The sequence below is a fragment of the Somniosus microcephalus genome, chromosome 2 (genome assembly GCF_052327205.1).
Source record: "Somniosus microcephalus isolate GS21.2 chromosome 2, FLI_Smic_1.0, whole genome shotgun sequence".
Taxonomy (NCBI): Eukaryota; Metazoa; Chordata; class Chondrichthyes; order Squaliformes; family Somniosidae; genus Somniosus; species Somniosus microcephalus.
In genome coordinates this window covers 324,834,790-324,848,379 of record NC_140988.1, presented here as the reverse complement: position 1 = coordinate 324,848,379, position 13,590 = coordinate 324,834,790, and positions in this window count along the sequence as shown.

Sequence of the window (13,590 nt, the reverse complement as noted above, 5' to 3'; positions counted from 1 at the left end):
CAGGGCCTTCACTGTTTCAGTCACAAAGATGCCTGTCATATATTGCTAACTCTGGCAACCAGATTTGAGGGTAGGTTTTAATTTTCACCACCGAGCTTTAGTGGAAAGGTGAATCAGGCAGGGTGTATCATGGATGGCTGACCCACAATGCTGACTTTACCGTCTGCCCGTGAAAGCTAAAATCTACCCTTTCAAGGTTACCTGTGAATTGGAAATCTGTGAATTTCCCTGACTTATTTAAATTACTGGTGAGGCGAAGGACACTTGCTACACATTAAACTCAATTTGCCAAGAATAGCAAAATCACGGTTATGTTGACCCATGCCATGGGACCTGTGTCAACACTGGAGAGTGTTGCCCTCACCAAAATTTGTGATGCAAGCCCTTCACCTTAATGTCAATATGCTCCCTAATGCATGGGAAAAGCTCACAGCAAACAAGGTTGGCATAACAGTTGGCCAGGATTGGCTGGGACTCACAAAATTGAGCAAGCCGGCAACTCTTAAAGGGGAGCTCTATAGCACTTTTCTGCATTACCATGAAGGAGTGTGGCGTCTGGGTGGATACATACCAGTAGGGAAGACTCCCTCATTTGGCAAAAGTACATGAATATGCAGCAAAGGGAGATGGCTTTCCTTGGGGCTGATAGCCTATGTTCTGTTAAACTGATCTGGGTGGGTGGAGGTAGCTGAGTGAGTGAATACTGTGCCCTAGATCTGTCATACCCGGGAGCAAATTCATAAGAAGTTCAGCAGCATCAGGAGACGTGCCAAGTTAAGTTCACCCACCTTTGTACACATGCTTACTCTATGTGATAGGACAAGTACACCTTAAAGGCCATCAAAGGATTTAAAGCACAAAACCTCATGTAAATAGAAGTACATAAATATTGATCTTTTTATTTTTTCTTCGTGTGGGCGATGTTTGTTGAGTAGGGTTATAGATGTAGAAGTGTTAGAAGGGAGCTGAAATGTGGCATTTCAGCATCAGTAGAGACAATAGCCACGATCTGATGCTTCAGCTACCAGAAATGGAGTGGGACTTCCAGCAGCCTATCTGACCCTTTCTTGGACCCCAATCAAGTTACTGGGCATTTAATGTTTAGGGGTGGCCTTGGCAGTATTCCCCTTTGTGTTTGAGAGCTCAGCACTGGGACAGCCTCGAATAAAAATGTAAGTGCCTCCGGCAATGCTGTGAAAATCTTCTGCTACGGATTTGTGGATTGATCATCTCCACATCGATTGTCCTCAATGTTGGGGTCATTTAAGTGCTGAGCCTTCCTCAGCAATGCTACACCTATTCCATTACATAGGAAACAACAGAAATATCCTCCCAATTATAAAAGCCCCTCGAACTACTGTTCTGACATTACTCCACCATTACTATCTTTAGAATATGTACGCCCATATTTGGGCAGGCATTATCAATGGCCACTATCACTTCCAGTCAGAGGCAGATTAGGAATTCTTAGGGACCAATCCCTGGGCACGAAGAACATTCAGGACCCCTCTGTAACCCCACACAATACCCCCAAAAATGTGTAGCCAAACACAAAATAACATGAAAATGTATGTCTTACCTTTTAAATGTTTCATCCTAGCTTTAAGGGAGGGAAAATCGTGTATAAGGTCATTGAAGTAAATTTCTCGTACCAGCTTTTGACTGTCATGGGAGACAAGGAATTCAAATGCCTCTGTTGCATTGTTTGTCCTTGCCATTTTTGAAAATGTACATTCTCCTTCACAGATTGTCATCGGCACATTCGGAAAAATTCTACGGGCAATGTCCACGTTATGAAACTTTGACAAAAGGCTACTGTGCCATAAAAGAGGCAGCAATTTGGTTGGAGACTTATCTGTCTCATCCTGTACAGAGAATTTGAAATGTATGAGTTCATCAGGGAAGGCTTGATCCAAATCCTAGGGGGAACTGCAGCAAGTTTAGCAGTATGCTTGCGACTATCAGTGATGTCCAATGAGCCGAGTTCATACAGGACTCCAAAGCGGTCATACAGCATCTTATAGACATTCAGTCGATGATGAAGACAAGCTAACAATTTGTCAGGTATGACACAGAATGTCTCAATGCAAAATCTTTGGCTTCCTTCAAGTAAGGTCTCAGGCTGTCCCACTTCATCTTCAAACTGCTTTCTCTGTCGAGTACCGCAGAGATTACTGTGATATTTTTGTGAAACAGCCTTGCATGTGTTCTTCGGAGCGTATTCAGAATTCTCAAGTTGATCTCGCAGGGCAGCGACCAATGAGTCCAGTGAACACAGTGATTGAATCTGCACTGAGATTGATGTTCATTTTCTGTAGCTACATGCTGATCATTTTAAACCACTGAAGCACAGTGTCGCAAAAATTGTGCTTTGAAGGCTGCTTCCAACTGCTCCATTTTGTTCTGAAGGGAAGCTGCTTCCCGTCGGGTGTCAGATGACTGGTTCCTACCTTTTGAACTGTCTCCTAGGGCTTGCTAAATTCTATCATAGTTCTGACACAAAGCTTTTGTAGAATCTGAATGGCTACTCCAGCTCACATCTGACAGACATTTGAGTGTCAACAATCTGTCATCAAAGCTGATATTGGTGAAAACTCATTTTCAGCAATATGTTGGCACTGAGCAGAAATCATATAGCGACTGCAGAAACCAAAAGAAATTAATAACATTCGAGCAGCTGTTGTTAATACTGTTGACTCACACTAAGTTTAATGAACGTGCAATGCAAGAAACATAGTAAGTAGTTTTACTCGAGTTAGATGCGCCTACAGTCCATCGTATCGGTCCGACATATTGCTGGCATTGTTATAGGATTGCCCATGGCAGTTAGAGATGTCCAAACTCAATTATTTTCCATATAAAGCACATAATTAGCCAGGCTTGCACCCGTGTGGTTCCCCAGTGGCTCAAATCCAATGAATCGTTCAACTATTTTCCCCGCTGAATTGCCGGGGCAGGTTCATTGCGGTCTTTGTCGCTTCAAAAAAATGTTGCTTCTTCTGGCACCTTGAAGTATTCATTTATTTTTAGGATCTTCCCCAGCAAAGCCACTTCTTTCGTATTTCTTTCCTTGTTTCTGTTTTCACTTAGCACTCCCACTTAGACAATGACAGTCACTGGAGGAATCTATAAGCACACAGGATTTACAGGGACATTCTAGACACAAAGGAGCAACGCCACAGCGTGATGTCATCCCCTAACAACCAGAGGCCCCATGAAGGTGGGTGTCCAGGAAGTGGCTACAAGGATCAGCTGGGTCTGTTTCTGGAGAAGAGGGCCATAGTGAAAGGATGGGCTTCAGTTCACCAAAAGTAAGGGAAGAAGCTGTATCCTTCTGTTGATTGGCAGTATCTCCTATCCTGAGCGTTAAGGGAGAATGTTACCCAATCTTGAAGTAAGAGCCTTAGAGTTAATACCCTGTGTCGTTAGAATTGGTGGTTTGCTGCTCTATATTAACCCCTGCCACAGAGCTTAATCTGAATATCTATATTCTCAGTTTAACCTGTTACAGCCAGCATCCTTGCATTAAGCTATCAAAGTGGAAAACAGAATTAATTTTTTTAATTATTCATCCATGGGATGTGGGTGTTGCCCTTGAGAAGGTGGTGGTGACCACTGCACTGCGTATGGTAAAGGTGCTCCCACAGTGGTGTTAGGGAGGGAATTCCAGGATTTTGACCCAGCAACGATAAAGGAACAACAATATATTTCCAAGATGGGATGGTGTGTGACTTGGAGGGGAACTTGGAAGTGGTGGTGTTCCCATGCGTCTGCTGCCCTTGTCCTTCTAGGTGGTAGAGGTCGCGGGTTTGGGAGGTGCTGCCGAAGAAGCCTTAGCGAGTTGCTGCAGTGCATCTTGTAGATGGTACACACTGCAGCCACGGTATGCCGGTGGTGCAGGGAGTGAATGTTTACGGTGGTCGATGGGGTGCCAATCAAGCGGGCTGCTTTGTCCAGGATGGTGGCCTACAAAACACCAAGTAAGTTATATCCACTTTACTTCACAAGAAAATTTACTTCCCTGAGGCAAGGGAGGAGGAAGAGGAGGAATAAATCCATATCACTGCAGCACCACAGCAGTTTTCATGAGACTGGGGATGGGAAGGGTTTGGTGCCAGAAGCTGTCGAGCTTTGCGTGAGAAGTTCCAAAAATCAGAAGGCGACGTGCAAACTATACTTTTGGATTTTTTTCCCCCTGAGTTGCTTGCAGCAGGTCAATGAGCAAAGATAGATTAAGTTTTTGTGTGAAAGCCTTCATTAACTACAAGGGTTAATTCCAAGCTGAGCTGGTGCTGGGACTGCTGCATTTCTACAAGTCTACATGTTACTGGAGTAGGCAGCTGACCTCACGGGATTCAGTGAACTCAGTGCATATAATTTAAATATGCTCCCTGTGCATTTTTCCCCATGTGCAGAGAGCACTATGATCATCAGTGGGTGGGTTATCTAGAGAGCGGCAGCTCCTAATAAACTGCTGCTCCCACTTCAAGGCAGCATTTTTTGGCACTAGGAAATTTCAGTTCAGCAATGAGGGGACAAGCAAGGGAATGTGGCTCGAACTGTCCCTTTGATGAAGAAAGCTTAGGTATTCTGCTGGAAGAGGTATGACAGACAGCCATACTGTGGTTGAGGAGAATTTGCCTATTGTGCTACAGCATGCAGAAGACGTGGGCTCATTGGGTCATCAGTATAACCTATATAGAGTTACAGGATTAGATAACAAAAAGAGTGCCAAGGTAATTCTGGCCACAGTTTACCAAACTGACATGTATGCCACAAGTACTGTGCTCCAAACATAGTCAGTATCAGGAATGGAGAATGGGAAGCACTGACACAATCTTTCAGATCTTTCACATCTGAACTTTTATGTCCCTACTGCTGCAGGTTAATCTTTGTGACTGGTATTAAAAATATATCAAATGTCGCTCCTAACTTTTGAATGTTGAGGCATCAATTCAGAATGGCACCTGTAATTATTTTAATGCTGCTTTATCATGCATTCACATAAGGTAGGATGCAGGCTCAGCACTGAGGTGGTACTCTATGTGCTTCCAAGTGCTAACAGTTGTATCTTTTGTCTAGCTTTACAGGAGAAAACTACCCTCAAGCATTGGGTGACAACAAGGATGGGTGGCAGACCTGCCAGTCGTAAAAAATCCTCTCGCTATCAGGAGGCAAACCTGCAAATGGAACGGAGAGCTTGGCAGATCCATGCCAGTCTGACAAGACAAATGTCTTCTTTTACTTTATCTATTTGTTTCACTTTCAAACTCACTCACTTGCTCCCTAGAACCCAGACTCAATCTATATAAGTGCAGCATTTATCTTTTTGTTTTTGGGGATAAAGGCCAATCCTTAGTTGCCTTGAGAAAGTGGTAGAGGGCCTTATCCTTAAACTACTGCAATTCTTGTGCCGATGGTGCCACACAATGGTGTTAGGGAGGGAGTTCCAGAATTTTGATCCAGAGATGATGAAGGAATGGCAATACATGTCCGGATGGTACGTGACTTGGAGGGGAAAAAATTTATCAGCCTTGGAACCCTATGCCGAGTCATTAAAACAGGCACTATGATAACATGCTCTTTTTCTCTTTTGTTACAGGGGCACCTGGCACCAGGGTGCATCAGGAAGCCGGATCATTACATGAGAACATAAGAACATAAGAAAAAGGAGTAAACATAGAAACACAGAAGATAGGAGCAGGAGTAGGCCATTCGGTCCTTCGAGCCTGCTCCGCCATTCAATGAGATCATGGCTGATCATCCAAATTCAGTACCCTGTCCCTGCCTTCTCCCCATATCCCTTGATCCCTTTAGCCTTAAGAAATATATCCAACTCCTTCTTGAATATATTTAATGAACTGGCCTCCACTGCCCTCTGTGGCAGAGAATTCCACAGGTTCACCACTCTCTGGGTGAAGAAATTCCTCCTCATTTCAGTCCTAAATGGCTTACCCCTTATCCTTAGACTATGACCCCTGGCTCTGAACTCCCCGGCCATCAGAAAAATCCTTCCTGCATCTAGTCTGTCCAGGCCTGACACAATTTTATAGGTTTCGATGAGATCCCCTCTCAATCTTCTAAACTCCAGCAAGTATAAGCCTAATCGACACAATCTCTCCTCATACGTCATTCCTGCCATCCCAGGTATCAGCCTGGTGAATCTTCGCTGCACTCGTTCCATGGCAAGAATGTCCTTCCTCAGATAAGGCGACCAAAACTGCACACAATACTCAAGGTGCGGTCTCACCAAGGCCCTGTACAACTGCAGCAAGACATCCTTGTTCCTGTACTCGAACCCTCTTGCTATGCAGGCCAACATACCATTTGCCTTCTTAACCGCCTGCTGCACCTGCATGCTTACCTTCAGCGACTGGTGCACAAGAACACCCAGGTCTCTTTGCACTTCCCCTTCTCCCAATCTATTGCCATTCAAATAATAATCTGTCTTCCTGTTTTTGCCACCAAAGTGGATAACGTCACATTTATCCACATTATAGTGCATTTGCCATGCTTCTGCCCAATCACCCAATCTGTCCAAATCGTACTGGAGTTTCACGACATCCTCCTCACAGCATACCCTCCCACCCAGCTTTGTGTCGTCTGCAAATTTGGAGATATTGCATCCAATTCCCTCGTCCAGATCATTAATATATATTGTGAACAGCTGGGGTCCTAGGACCGATCCTTGCGGTACCCCAGTAGTCACGGCCTGCCACTCGGAATACGACCCGTTTATTCCAACTCTTTGCTTTCTGTCCGTCAACCAGTTCTCTATCCAAGTCAATACCTTGCCCCCAATCCCATGTGCCTTAATTTTGCACGCTAATCTCTTATGAGGGACATTATCGAAAGCCTTCTAAAAGTCCAAATACACCACATCCACTGGTTCTCCCTTATCTATTTTACCAGTTACATCCTCAAAAAATTCCAGTAGATTAGTCAAGCATGATTTACCTTTTGTAAATCCATGTTGACTTTGTCCGATCCCGTCACTGCTTTCCAAGTGCTCTGCTATTACATCTTTTATAATGGACTCTAGCATTTTCCCCACTACCGAAGTCAGGCTTATCGGTCTATAATTGCCCGCTTTTTCTGTACCACCTTTTTTGAATAGTGGGGTAACATTAGCTACCCTCCAATCCATGGGTACTGTTCCAGAGTCTATCGAGTTCTGGAAGATGACCAGCAATGCATCTACTATTTCTAGGGCCACTTCCTTAAGTACCCTAGGATGTAGATTATCAGGCCCTGGGGATTTATCGGCCTTCAGTCCCATCAATTTTCCTAACACCATTTCCGTACAAATACTGATTTCTTTCAGTTCCACCCTTTCATCAGACCCTATGTTCCCCGGCATCTCTGGGAGGTTATTTGTGTCCTCCTTTGTGAAGACAGAACCAAAATATGTGTTTAGTTGGTCTGCCATTTCTTTGTTCCCCATTATAAATTCCCCTGATTCTGACTGCAAGGGACCTACGCTTGACTTCACCAATCTTTTTCTCTTCACATATCTATAAAAGCTTTTACAGTCAGTTTTTATGTTCCCTGCAAGCTTACTCTCATATTCTATTTTCCCTTTCTTAATTAATCCCTTTGTCCTCCTTTGTTGAATCCTAAACTGCTCCCAATCCTCAGGATTATTGCTTTTTCTGGCCAATTTATATGTCCCCTCCTTGGATCTTATGCTATCCCTAATTTCCCTTGTTAGCCACGGTTGAGTCACCTTTTTTGTTTTACTTTTATGCCAAACTGGGATGAACAAATTCTGTAGTTCATCCATTCGGTCTTTGAATGTTTGTCATTGCCTATCAACCGTCAACCCTTTGAGTGACATTCCCCAATCAATCCTACCCAACTCGCTTCTCAGACCATCGTAGTTTCCTTTATTTAAATTGAGGACCCTAGTCTCTGAGTCAACTACTTCATTCTCCATCTTAATGGAGAATTCGATCATATTATGATCGCTCTGACCCAAGGGGCCTCGTACAACAAGATTGCTAATTAATCCTTTCTCGTTACATAATACCCAGTCTAAGATGGCCTGATCTCTGGTTGGTTCCTCGACATATTGGTCCAGGAAACCATCCCGTAAACACTCCAAGAATTCCTCCTCCACAGTATTGTTACTAATTTGGTTAGCCCAATCTATATGTAGATTAAAGTCACCCATGATGACTGCTGTGCCCTTATTGCACGCTTCTTTAATTTCCCTTTTAATGTCATCCCCAACCTCCGCCTTACTGTTTGGAGGTCTATATACCACTCCCACTAACGTTTTCTTCCCCTTAGTATTTCTCAATTCTACCCATACAGATTCCACATCATCAGAGCTAATATCCTTCATTGCAATTGTGTTAATCCCTTCTTTAACCAGTAATGCTACCCCACCTCCCTTTCCTTTTTGCCTATCTTTCCTGAATATCGAATACCCCTGGATGTTGAGTTCCCAGTCTTGGCCATCCTTGAGCCACGTTTCCGTAATCCCAACCAAATCATATTCGTTTACCTCTATTTGCGCAGCCAATTCACCCACCTTATTACGAATGCTCCTCGCATTAAGACACAAAGCCTTCAGGCTTGTTTTTTTAACGCTCTTAGACCTATTAGAATTATTATTTACTGTGGCCACGTTTGATTTAAACCATTGATTTCTCTGACTGCCACTTTTGTTTTTCTCCTTCCTATCTTTTGCTTTTATCCTTGTTTCCCTTTCCTCTGTCTCCCTGCTCAGGTTCCCAACCCCCTGCCATTTTAGTTTAAACCCTCCCCCAGAGCACTAGCAAACACTCCCCCTAGGGCATCGGTTCCAGCCCTGCCTAGATGCAAACCGTCTGGTTTGAACTGGTCCCACCTCCTCCAGAACCGGTTCCAATGTCCCAGGAACTTGAATCCCTCCCCCTTGCACCATTCCTCTAGCCACGTATTCATCTGAAATATCCTTCTATTTCTCCTCTGACTAGCACGTGGCACTGGTAGCAATCCTGAGATTACTACCTTTGAGGTTCTATTTTTTAATTTACCTCCTAACTCCCTATATTCCGCTTTTAGGACCTCATCCCGCTTTTTACCTATATCGTTGGTGCCTATATACACCACGACAACTGGCTGTTCACCCTCCCCTTCCAAGATGTTCTGCGGCCGCTCGGAGACATCCTTGACCCTTGCACCAGGGAGGCAACACACCATCCTGGAGTCTCGTTTGCGGCCGCAGAAACGCCTATCTATTCCCCTTACAATAGAATCCCCTATTACTATAGCTCTACCCCTCTTTTTCCTCCCGTGCTGTGCAGCAGAGCCATCGCTGGTGCCAGGAATTTGGCTGCTGCTGCCTTCCTCTGATAAGCCATCCCCCCAACAGTAATCAAAGTGGTATATCTGTTGGAGAGGGGGATGGCCACAGGGGACCCCTGCACTACCTGCCTGTGCCTAGTACTCCATCTGTTGGTCACCCATTCCCTTTCTTCCTGTCCAACCTCTACCTGTGGTGTGTCCAACTCCGTAAATGTGCTATTCACGATGTCCTGAGCATCGCAAATGCTCCAGTATGCATCCAATCGCAGCTCCAGTGCCGCAATGCGGTCTGTCAGTAGCTGCAGCTGGATGCACTTCCTGCACATGTAGTTGTCAGGGACACAGGAAGTGTCCCTGAGTTCCCACGTATCGCAGGAGGAGCATACGAGCGAGCGCGGCGACTATAAAAGGAGCAGCGAGGCGAGGCCCGACCACACTGGCTGGGCCTGTGAGTGGAGCAGCGAGCGTGGCGACTATAAAAGGAGCAGCGAGGCGAGGCCCGACCACAGCGGCTGGACCTGGGAGTGAAGCAGCGAGCGCGGCGACTATAAAAGGAGCAGCGAGGCGAGGCCCGACCACAGCGGCTGGACCTGGGAGTGGAGCAGCGAGCGCGGCGACTATAAAAGGAGCAGCGAGGCGAGGCCCGACCACAGCGGCTGGACCTGGGAGTGGAGCAGCGAGCGCGGCGACTATAAAAGGAGCAGCGAGGCGAGGCCCGACCACAGCGGCTGGACCTGGGAGTGGAGCAGTGAGCGCGGCGACTATAAAAGGAGCAGCGAGGCGAGGCCCGACCACAGCGGCTGGACCTGGGAGTGGAGCAGCGAGCGCGGCGACTATAAAAGGAGCAGCGAGGCGAGGCCCGACCACAGCGGCTGGACCTGGGAGTGGAGCAGCGAGCGCGGCGACTATAAAAGGAGCAGCGAGGCGAGGCCCGACCATAGGAGTAGGCCAATCGGCCCCTCGAGCCTGCTCCACCACACAATTCCCTTGACAGATCATCCGCATCCACGGGAGATGGGTCTCTGCGGGTGGAGAGTTGCGCTATTTGCACAGCTTCCACCCACTGAAAGCCTGTCAAATTCTTACACCTGGTAATAGCAGGCGTAAGGCCTGACTTTACCAGCATAAGAGTTTTAAAAAAATAGAAAAATAAAATGTTATCACTCATTTATAAATTAAAAATACTCTTCAAAAAGGTAAGTATTTTTAGCCCAGTAAAAATACTTAATTTCTTTTTTCAAAAAATTTTGTTTAAATATTTAATTAAATGGCATTTTAATTAATTTTCAATATGTAATTAAAAAACAAATTATTTCATGTGTTGGTGTATTTTTAAGTAATCCCCATTCATACTTAGGACAGTTCCGTACGTACAGAACTGTCAAAAGTATGAATGGGGATTCCCTTCTTTTATTGGTTGGGCCGGCCCACGTGATCCCAGGAGCGCCTACGAACCGCTTGCGCCCCTGGGATCCCCTCATCCCGCGCGGACCCGGAGAGGCCCAGGATCGCAAGCCTCCGTACCTCCCGGGACACCAGGTACTTTCGTAGACATTTGGCAGGTCGGATGCCTCTGATTGCAAATGTTGGCCCAATGTTTTAAAGCACTCGTGAACTCTGTGAGACCTGGGGCTCCAAATTACAGGAGGCGCTCCCTTCCCTATTGGGAAGGTTAGGGGGATCAGCTTACAGAACACCAATGGTAGGGCTCACACTCCTCAGATGTAGCCAACATTCTGCTCCTGGTACAGAGCCATGGCTTTTCCAGGAGCGATGTGTAATTTTTAGGATAGACGTTATTTTACAACGCTGAATAAAGTGCCATAGGCATCAGGTATTCAAGCCTATCGATTGGGTTCTGCAAGGCATACTCTCTGAATGAAGGGGTGCATTCACAGAGTGCACAATTAGCGAGTTAGCCCTATGGGTTGATGTTAGTTAAAACGTGTTTAATTTGCAGTCTTACAGTTAGCCAATGTGTTAATCACTAATTGCTGAAATGTATTGTTTTTAAGTAATAGAACAAATAAAACCTTCTTCTTCTTACTTCTTAGGCAGTCCCTTGGAACCGAGGATGACTTGCTTCCACACTAAAAATGAGTTCTCAGGTGACTGATGAGTTCAATGCGGGACCTACAGTCTCTGTCACAGGTGGGGCAGACGGTGGTTGAAGGGGCGGGTGGGTGGGGTGCTTGGGTTGATGTGCGCTCCTTCCGCTGTTTGCACTTGGCTTCAGCTTGCTCCCGGCGAAGAGACTCGAGGTGTTCGGCGCCTTCCCGGATGCTTCTACTCCACTTTGTGCGGTCTTGGGCCAGGGATTCCCAGGTGTCGGTGGGGATGTTGCACTTTTTCAAGGAGGCTTTGAGGGTGTCCTTGAAGCGTTTCCTCTGCCCACCTGGGGCTCTCTTGCCGTGCCGGAGCTCCGAATAGAGCACTTGCTTTGGGAGTCTCGTATCGGGCATGCGAACGATGTGGCCCGTCCATCTGAATTGATCGAGCGTGGTCAAAGATTCGATGCTGGGAATGTTGGCCTGAGCGAGATCACTGACGTTGGTGCGCCTATCCTGCCAATGGATTTGCAGGATCTTGCGGAGACAGCGTTGGTGGTACCTCTCCAGTGATTTGGGGTGCCTGGTGTACAATAAATAAAATAAAGCTATTTTGTCCTACAACCTTCTTGCTTCCAACAGACTAATCAGCACTGCAGAGGAGTCTCCCAAATGCATTTAATCTCCTGAGAAAGGTGATTAACCACAGCAAAACCTCAGAAGATAAAGACCCTGAAAAGTTTTGATTTCTCATGGCCGTTAAGTGAAAGTCCACATTATCAATCTCACAATACAATCTGGATTACTCCACCTGACCAATTACATTTCACAGACAGGGGCTGGAAATGCAATTTTAAGCAACTTTTTTGTATAATTAATTCCCATTCATTGCAGCTTTTGACTACAGTCAGAAAAGCATCACAATTTTATTTTCTTCAGTTGCCCAAAATTGATTATTGTGGTAGAACAGTGTATTATTTGAATGTCATTTATTTATATTTAACAGATAATTGTCCCTAATTAGAATATTACAAGCTAATCTTTTACTTTCAGCCAGTAATATACAGTATCTACAGCAATTTCCATTTTAATGACAGAATATTATTAATAAAGCTATGTGTATGGCTACGGCATTTGTTCTTGCCTTTACAATATCCATAATGACTGATAATATTACACAGTGTCATTTTGCAGTTATTATGCAGTGGAAATTGTGTTGCTATGGCACAAGCTACAAAAACACCCATAGTAATTAATGTGTAAATGTTCTTGGTGACTGGATCAGATGTGTACTCACTTGAAAAGGTGGCCTTATGTTAAAAGAAACACCTTTAGGTCTGTCACCTCCACACATTGGTGCAGTTGCAACCTCCTTCCTCCCTTCCCCCATTCCATCTCCTCTTCCCTTTCCTCTCCTTCTCTTCCTTGCTTGATAATCATTCATTTACACCGAGGCTTTTAAATAGGATTTTGTTGCTTCCTCGATCCCTGGAGTACAAAAGTAAAGCTTTCCCTATCCTCTCTTTATTGGCTTATGGCAAGGTTGTCCTATTGTCCCTTTCGCCACCTCATCTTTCTGCATTCCTCTCCCCCACCCCCACCCCTTCCCCCATGCTTTCCATTTTTCCTATTTTTCAATTCACCGATTCCTTATCCCATCTTCTTTGCTTTTGTACTCCTTCCTCCTCTTTTTTCCTGTGTCCTTCTCTCTACCCCTTGTGGCACTCTTCCTATCTGATGGGCTCCGTGGTGTTCTTTTGCCCAACTACAACACACTGGACTGATTACCGTTGAAGCTTACAGTGTGCTGTTATATTGACTGTAACTTGCCTTTTAATGGTTAATTGTTAAATCTTGTATCCTCTTTCTATTTAAAGCTTATTTACTTCTATTGTAAATATTTTATTTAAAAAAATCTACAAACAGTTAAAAATGTCACCCTAAAACTGGCCACTACTGTTGGCAGAGAACAGACCTGGGACGTATCTGGTTGCCTTAACCCTGAATCTAACTCCATCCATAGAAAATAAAACTGGTAAACCTGGATTACCCACTGTTCTCCAATTTATTTTACATAATTGAGGGGTGGGGGTGGCAAGGGCAGGAAATGGATTGGAGGCACGCTGCCCTGTGTCCGCACCCATTTTTGGATCTGTGATATTTTCTGTCACAAGCCTGTTGGGTGAAAGAAGTGTTTGTCCACCTGCTGATGTAAATGTGGTTATAATGACGTAGGCCAGAGTTTTCC